We start from the raw sequence: 9,062 nt of genomic DNA, 5'->3' as shown, positions 1-9,062 counted from the left end.
AGGGAGGGAGGGAGGGAGGGAGGGAGGGAGGGAAGAAGAGAAGAGAAAAGAGAAGAGAGAAGAGAAGAGAAGAGAAGAGAAGAGAAGAGAAGAGAAGAGAAGAGAAGAGAAGAGAAGAGAAGAATTGAGGGGCCAGAGAGATGGCTCAGTGGCTGCTCTTGGAGAGGACCCAGGTTCAGTTCCCAGCACCCACATGGGAGCTCACAGCCATCTAGGCCCAGGGGATCTGACACCCCCATCAGACATCCAAGGGCACAAGGCACATACAGTACACAGATATAAATGCAGCCAAAACACTTATACACATAAAGTAAAGAAATTAAAATTAAACTCACTTTAATAGCTTCAATAAAAACTAATGAATTGGCCACTTCTGCCCATCACCTTTTGGGCCAGGCCTCTAGCAGGAAAAAGAATGAGTTTTGGAATTTCTCCGTGGGTATCCATGGTTTTCCACCACCATCAGAAAGAAAAACAGGAAATGCAATCTCCCCCCTCCACCCTCACCACACCCTCCCATTTTTTCTTGAAGTTTCTGAACTGAGACCTCGCTTAATAATCTCTCTTTTCAAATATCAAACCCAGCAATTAGCATCGTCTCCTTGGCTTGCCTCTGACCAGAGCTCTGTTTGCCAGCGCAGAAGGCAAGAGGGCAAGAGCTCTATACATAATGCTCCTGATTGTGAGCCTCCGCTCCTTCTGGGACGCACACTGGGATGGGGGCGGTTTTCTGGCTCAGACTCCTAGGGAAACTCTCCAGTGGGAACATGGGTTTCTACAGAGCTTTGTACCTTTCAAAGCACTTTAAAGTACATCTCTTGAAAATCTCAAGGACTTCCCGACCTGAAGCCCTTTCAGATACCCCTGCTGGGAAGAGGGGCTGGGAAGAGGGGCTGGGAAGAGGGGCTGGGAAGAGGGGTGCCTATTCGTGTACTCGGGTCCCAGAGAAGAACACAGGTTCCTGCCGTGTCCCTCTCCACTTATTCCCTTGGGACAGGTCTCTCACTGAAGGGAGCTCAGCTGTCAGCTGCCAAGCTTTAACAACCCAATCCTGTCCCATCCTCTCCACCCCCACACACACACCACACACACACCACACACACACACACACACCACACACACAGACACACAGACACACACACACACATCACACACCACACACCACACACACACATAAAGCACACCACCCACACACCACACACATGCATACACCACACCACACACACCACACACACACCAACACACACACACCATACACACACACAACACACACCACACACACACCACACACACCACACACCACACACACACCACACACACCACACACATGCACCACACACACACACACCACACACACCACATACACACACCACACACACACACACCACACACACACACACACACACACACACCACATACATACACACACACACACACGGCTGAGGCTGCAGGTGCACACTTGGCCACACCTAGTTTCTTAACTGGGGACTGAGTATTCAAACTCAGGTTCTCATAATTACATACCAAGTGTTCTCACCCACCCCACCGTCTCTCCAGACCCCATGAGAATTTAGGTAACATGAAACTATGCTCCTGTTTCACAGGTGAGTAAAGCCATATTCCCAAGAGGACAGGTGACATTGTTTGATCTCCACTGAATGAGCAGCAGAGCCTCAACTTTAGATACCCCCCATGCTTCTCACCACTCAGTCGTCTGGTAGCCCATGTGAACAGTTGAATGTCATAAAACATCGGGAGTATCTACATTTTACTAGGAGATCTCACCAAAGTCATGTGCAGAAAATGAAATCATTAATTCCTTCTATGTGTTACCTCCTTCTGGTAGAAGGGAGATGGGGAGGCAGCACCCCAGAAAGAATCTCAACCCTGCATCCCCATGGCTTTCTGATGCTCTGCTGCTGAGAACACACTTGCTGGGTGTGATCTGGACAATGGGCATGCAGACCTGAACTGGGCATAGGGGGCGGTCCTCACTCACCCACTTTACGTGAAAACTGGAGCAGAGGCTCTAGGCATTGAACCACACTCCCTACGGGACATGGTGGGGGGGGGACAGCATTCCCTTTTCATACCCCACTCCTCTCTCTGCACGGTGTAGGCATGGATCCCGGCCTCACAGAGCACCAAGGTGCTTGCTGCCTCTCTCTTAGATGGAGTTCAAGACTAGCACCAAGGAGAACCATCCACCCCATAGCTCGTCTCTGCCGCAAACAGACAACTTTTAATGACATCTGAATGTGGTGAGCAGCCCACCTCACTTTGCACAGGATCCTGCGTGTGGTTCTCTCTGTCAAGTCCAAATGCAACTGTGGGTTTTCAAAATAACGACTTACTCCCCTGTTGTTAGAAGGGTGCTAAGTCAGCTGTAACGGGGAATAAAGAAGTAAGTGCCTCTGCTGCTCAGCAGGGACTCAAACTCTTTATTATGCAATGGTTACCATGATCTAGACCCTCTCCCACCTCACATGGAACTGAAGAGTCTTCTGGAACCTGGTGGCACCCAATGACAAATCTCCCTTGTACTGGTGAGGAGATCCCAGCCCTATGTCTTTCTCACCCAACCACCCATAATTGGGATTCTACTTTACCACTTGATCCCAGGAGGAAGAAGACCCCTATTGCCTTCCCAACAAAGAGTTAGCAGATCCATCTCCATGGTTCCCTTGTGCTCAAGGACTGGATGGGGGTTGGGTGCACCTCAGACACATGGCTGATTGCTGTGCTGCACAAAAGGTAAACCTGAGACACTGGTGACTACTCTGGTTGGTCTTGTTTCCACAGGCCAGCATCATTTAGAAGATGCTGTGGTTGCCCCTCCCAGTGTGCTCCATAGTCAAGGCAGTGTCTACTGGATTAGATCTGCACTCTTTCTGGGGCCACTGTCTGTGGATTCTGGGAGGTGAACGTTCTTGAGATACCATGGGTGAGGCAGCCACAGTACCAGAAAGGCCTCCAGTGAAGGGAGAGCCTATCTAATCTCTCTGCCTGAGTGCAGGAGAACCTGAGTCTTGATCAGCATCACTTGCACCTGACAAGGGTGATGGGTCCCTTGCTGAAGTCACTGTATAAAGTGGTGATGGGACAACCGTAATTACACCTGAGAAGCTGAGGACATGGTAGTTACTCTGTGCTTGAGGCTGGGTTCCTGAGCAGTCAGAGCAAACCCACAATGCCTGCCTCTCACTGGTTACCTGACAGTTGTTACTCGGTCCATGAGGTTGAGTACCTCAGCAATCCCATTCTGATGTCAGAAGCCAGCAAGGTTTCCAGAGAGCCACTAGTCACTAGTTCACAAGGAAACTGGTTCTGCTATCAGTGAAGGACTGTGTGGCAGCAACAACAGGGCAAGTCAATTCTGCAGCTGGATGCAGGCGAAGAAAGCACACGGAGAGACAGTCTACCATCCCAGTTTTTCTGGACTGATAGCAGAAGGTACCCATGACAATCAGGGTGGGCCTTCCCACATCAATAATAAAACCTAGACACTTCTTCCTGTGAGGCTCCCTAGTCAACTGACTCGAGTTTATGGCAAATGGACATTAAACCAACTGTAATAAGGCCTTTGGGAGGTTTCGACCATGAGACTGGAGCCCTCATTTAAAACTCTGTCTGTGGCTCAGGATGCAGACCTCACCAAACATCAAGGCTGTTAGTGCTTTGCTCTTGGGCTTCTGTTCCCCAGAACTGTGGAAGTGGAAACTTTTGTCACCGTAAGCTGTGAGTTCATGGTGCTTTACCCAGCATTCCCAGTGGACTACGACTTAACAAAGTCAGCTGCTGCCTCATGAGAGCGTCATATGGCAAGCAAACTTAGGAGTCTCTAGGAGCTTCCAACAGCCCCCACATCGATAGTTGTCAAGGGAGCAGGATGTAAATCCTACAGACACCACAACAGACTCCTGAAACCCACCACAGGAGCCATGGAAAGACCCTAAGCTCAGAAAGACATACACCTCAGCCAGCATCTAGATGCCAACCCAAGTAGGGGATCCAGCCAAGCCACACCCAGACTCCAGACCAGGATATCAAGGCGGGCACTGTGTGACAACTTGTTACACAGCACAGCCCTGGATGACTAATGCAGGGCTGAGCAGCTCCTTGGGGTGGCCCGCATCCAGGACCAGCTTATGTGGGTACAACATGACAGGCCTCCAGTCAGACAACCTGCAATCATGACTCACACTCCAAATCCCCATGGATCCCACACCCGTAGCCTGGACCCTCATGGGACCCACCCAGCCCACATACTAGACTCCCATGGGTTACACTCGAGAGCACTCTGACTCCCCAGGATCCCTCAGTCCACACTCTAGCTTCCATGAATCTCCTCAGCCCTGTTATGATCCCCCCCTAACTCACACACTGGCCACCCTGACCCCCTGACCCCCGATAAGATCCTGGGATCTCCTCAGCCACACCCTGACTTCGTGTCCTGCCCTTCACCTCCTTTGTCCACCCTCATGAGGTGGGCAGTCTCCCTCAGCAATCACTTGTACAGGGCACCCTGCTTCAAGGACACTTGAACCTAGACATATCATCTTAGTGAAGCAAAAACTCCACCCTCTGGGTGTTAAAAGACAGTCACAGGCCATGAGAGTTGGGCTCCGCATCACAGTTTCCAGAAGCTGTGATAATTGAGGGGACATCCACAGTCCACACTCCAGCACCCAGCAGCGGCTGAGGGGTACTGCTCTTCACCCCCTCAGCCCTGGCTAACAACTGTGCGGTATGTTCCTATTGCAACCATGGAGCAACCTTGCTTCCAAGGTTCTGAAATGAATGGAGCAGAGGCTAGTGCTGGGCTTCCTAGGAAGTATGGCTGTAAAGCTGACTCAAGGCTTCTCCTCTGAGTCTCCCCAACTCCAAGCACCAACCAAGTAATATTCAGTATCTACATCAGAGTCTCCTTCCTGCCAGGAACCTGACAGGGGCCAATGAGTAACATCTACCCCTAAGGCTCTTCTGGCCTCTCCAGTGTCTATTGCCCCTCCCCTAATCCATAAGCATGCTGTACACTTATGTTTGTGCAGATTGTCCGGTACTGTCCTGAGTGATGTCAAATAGAGCAACAAATGACCCCTCCCTTTAACACACTGAAACCCAAGTGTGAAGGAAGCCATGCTGACAGCCCTGAACAGCCTCTGCTGGGTCTGGGCCTCCGGCAACTCTTTCCCTCCAACTCCTTTAATCTTAATCAGTTCAGAACACTGCCCTCTTCCTGCAGACCCTCCCCGTGCTACCTCCACGGGGAGATACAGGGTGGATGCGTCCAATCCGGACCCTCCTTGGGTTTCCACCTTGCACACAGCTAGCTTCTGCCCTTGATTTTGGGAATCATGGAGCTGTCTGTCTGCTGCCCTCTGGAGGAAGCCAAGCAGAGAGCAGAGAGCAGGTAGAGACAGAATGAACAGTTTCATTCCTGATTACAGCTGTGAATGCCCCAGAGCTTGGTCTCACCCTCTTCCATCTCAAGTCTGCCTTTAGTTATAGTGGCAAAAAAAAAAAAAAAAAAAAAAAAAGTCTTCATTTTCTGCAGCAATTCAAGTTAGGTTCCTGAAACAGCCAAACATGCCCTGCATGATACCTTCAAAGAGGACAAATTACAAAATGTATCCTGGGCCAGCGGGTCAGAGAGGTCCACACAATAATTCCCTCTATAATTCTGTAACCCCTTCTACAAGTGTTCCTTGAAACAATCTTCTGAGCAAACTAGACAAAAGTAAAGCTTTTGTCACTGATATGAAAGCCCCCAAAGTAAACTGGAGGCAGGGTGTCTCCCCACAACATTAACAGGTGAGGAATACGGCTTTTATTTCTGTCACAAAATACCCACGAAAGGCAGTTTCAAGGAGGAAGTATTTGTAGACCGTTCCAGACAGGACAGTCCATGGCCAGCTGGCTGCATTGTTGCTACACTAAGGAGGAAGGGTACCGTGGTGCGGAGCTGCTCACCTCGGACACCTCATGCTAACAGAATAAAAGTAATAGGAAAGAGCCGTGGGGGGAGGGGGATGTCTCTGTTCGGCATGCACAGCGCTGCCTGTACCCTGGACTACTCACTACCTGACCCTACTTGCCTTTGGGGGTTAGAGGTGAGGTGGTACAGAGAGGACGCAGACTCCACAAACTCAGGAGCAGATGAGAAACAATGTAGCAAGCTCCTCAGGCACTACTGCAAGTTCCCTGAATACCCTCCCCGCCATGCCCCATTGGTCCCAAGAAAGCATCTCTTCTAAACGGCAGTTCCCGATTGGCTGGCATTGTCTGCGGCAGCAATCCTTGGTCTCTCGGGCAGTCTTAAGTACACCCCAGCGATTCACTTCTTCCAACTATGTTCCCACCTTCCAGTGTCTCATCCCCTCCCAATGGTCTAATTAATTACAAACCCTTCGTCAGGTTAATCCACAGATAAAAGCAGAGCCCTCATGGTCCCACTGACTTTCAGAGCTCCTTTCTATTTCACTAGAGATAAAACCTTCAATACCGTTGGAAGGAATGTTGAGTAACCCATGTGTAACATGGTGTTACAACCAATCTTTGACCTGAAGACTGTGGGAAGACCTTTCTGACAAAACATATTTTTTCAAAAAAAAAATTACTGAGGGTGTCAACATGTATCTCGAGTCAGTAACTTTGTGGGGTACTCTAGCTCCTCCTCTAGGGAGCTGAGAAGATGGTGGGACCCAGAAGAAGCACCTCAGCACTGAGCTGGCTCTAGGAAAATCTTGCAAGATCACCTAGTTAAAAACATAGCAGTCTTCCTAGAAGTCTGCGAGCCGTAAACCAGGTTCAGCTGATTAATTTTAAGGATGTCACAAGCCTCAACACGAGAGGAACCAAGAAACCTTCTGTAGTTGATTGAAATTCAAAGAGTTCTAGCAAAGAGATGTTTGGTTTTATAATTAGAGGGTAAGATGAAAATTCCAATTTTTTTTTTTTTACTTTTTTCTCAGTTTGAAATGTAGTTTTCCATTTGTAAAAAAGTAGGTGGATCCAGTCTCTCTTTAGTAATCTCAGGGTTGCGTTTTTTCTTTGTGCCCAGAGTCTCCGCCTCGATGTCATCCCAGCCCCTGCTTCTACACAACAGATGTGCTCTGAGAAGCTCGGTGTAGAGACCGAGGACTAAAAGGTGGTGCCTGGACAAATTGCCATGGAGACTTCCCTCCAGGACCTACCTTGATGTTACTTGAAGGGCACCCAGAAGGTCCAGCACCCCTGCTCGGAAATGCCAAAAGTGGGCATCTGCATTTCACATCTTGGACAAATAATGTCTGTGGAAGCTGTGCCCTCAGAGAGACTTGAGAACTAGAAACTGCATTTATGGAGACAAGGACAGATTTCTCAGTGTCTTAGAGTTTATACTGCTACAATGAAACACCACACTCAAAGCAAGCTGGAGAGAACGACTTTATTCCACTTATATTTATACAGCACTGTTCATCACTGAAGGAAACCAGGACAGGAAGTCGAACAGGGCAGGAACATGGAGGCAGGAGCTGATACAGAGACCACGGAAGGATGCTGCTTACTGACTTGCTCCTCATGGCTTACTCAGCCTGCTTTCTTAAAGAACCCAGAACCACCAGCCCAGGGATGGCATCACCTACAATACGCCAGACCCTCCCTCATCTGTCTTTAATTGAGAAAATGCCCTGTAGGCTTCCCTTCAGCCTGATCTCATAGAGGCATTTCTTAATTGAGCCTCTGCTTCCAAGCAAGGACAGGCACACTGAGTATTGGAAGTTAGACTCTAATACATCCATTCAGAAGAACACACATAATGCCATGGTGGCATAAACACAGACTTCCCCTATAGAAGGCTGGACCTAAACAAAGATGTCTTTGTGCTAGTATATAAGGTCATTGGAAAAATAGGTAAGCCCTCACTCAACCGGGAACTTCACTGTTCAACAAATTATTCCATAAATGCAGAGAGTCCAACTAGCTTTCCAGTGCCTCCTCCCTGATATGAACAACCAACGATGTCCTCTAAGAAAACCCCTAAGAGAGTAACAGAAATGTAAACAGCAGACAAAAAGAAGAAAAAATAGAGAAAGGCAAGAATGAAAAAAAAGAGAGAACATAAAATGAGAAAGAGAGAAAGCAGGAAAGAAAGAGAAAAAACCTAAGTTGTGGTGGTTTAAATGAAAATGGCTCCCATAGGCTCATAGATAGTAACATGATTAGGAGGTGTGGCCTTGTTGGAGTAGGTGTGGCCTTGTTGGAGTGGGTGTGGCTATGTTAGAGGAAGTATGTCATTGGGGGCGGGCTTTGAGGTTCAAATATTCAAGCCAGGCCCAGTGTCACTCTCTCTTCCTATTGCCTGCATATCTGGATGTAGAACTCTCAGCTCCTTCGTTAGCACCATGTCTGCCTGGATGCTGCCATGCTCTCTGCCATGATGATAATGGACCAAACCTCAGAACTGTAAGCCAGCCCCAATGAAGCATTTTCCTTTATAAGAGCTGCTGTGGTCTCTTCACAGCAATAAAACCCTACCTAAGATAATGAGGAAGAAGAAAAAGAGAGCAAGAAAGTAGGGAAGGATATAAGGAGGGAACAGGAAAGATGGAGGGGAAAGAGAAAAGGAAGAGGAGAGAAAGAGATTAAGGGAGCCAGGCCTAATGGTGTACATCTTAAAAATCAGCACTCTAGAAGCAGGTGGGTTTCTGTGAGTTCTAGGGCCACCCAGGCAATAATATATAATATAATATAGCCAGCCAGTGCTATGTAATGATACTCTGTTTCAAAAATAAATAAAGGAACATGGAAAGAAGTTACTATAGAAATGAAAGCTTTTCTGTTGAGTAATAGTGAATTCTCACAGAGATTAAAGAAAAGATATTGGTCTGGAGAGATGGCTCGGCAATTAAGAACATGTACTACTCTTTCAAAGAAGCTAAGGTCAGCTCCTAACATCCACAGCAGGCAGGCACCTCACAACTGCCTGTAACTCAGCCTTCTGATGCTTCTAGCATCCAAGGGCACTTAGTCTCTCTCTCTCTCTCTCTCTCTCTCTCTCTCTCTCTCTCTCTCTCTCT

This window comes from Grammomys surdaster, unplaced genomic scaffold (assembly GCF_004785775.1).
Source record: "Grammomys surdaster isolate TR1022 unplaced genomic scaffold, NIH_TR_1.0 126059, whole genome shotgun sequence".
NCBI classification, from domain to species: Eukaryota; Metazoa; Chordata; class Mammalia; order Rodentia; family Muridae; genus Grammomys; species Grammomys surdaster.
Note: the sequence above shows the minus strand (reverse complement) of the source record.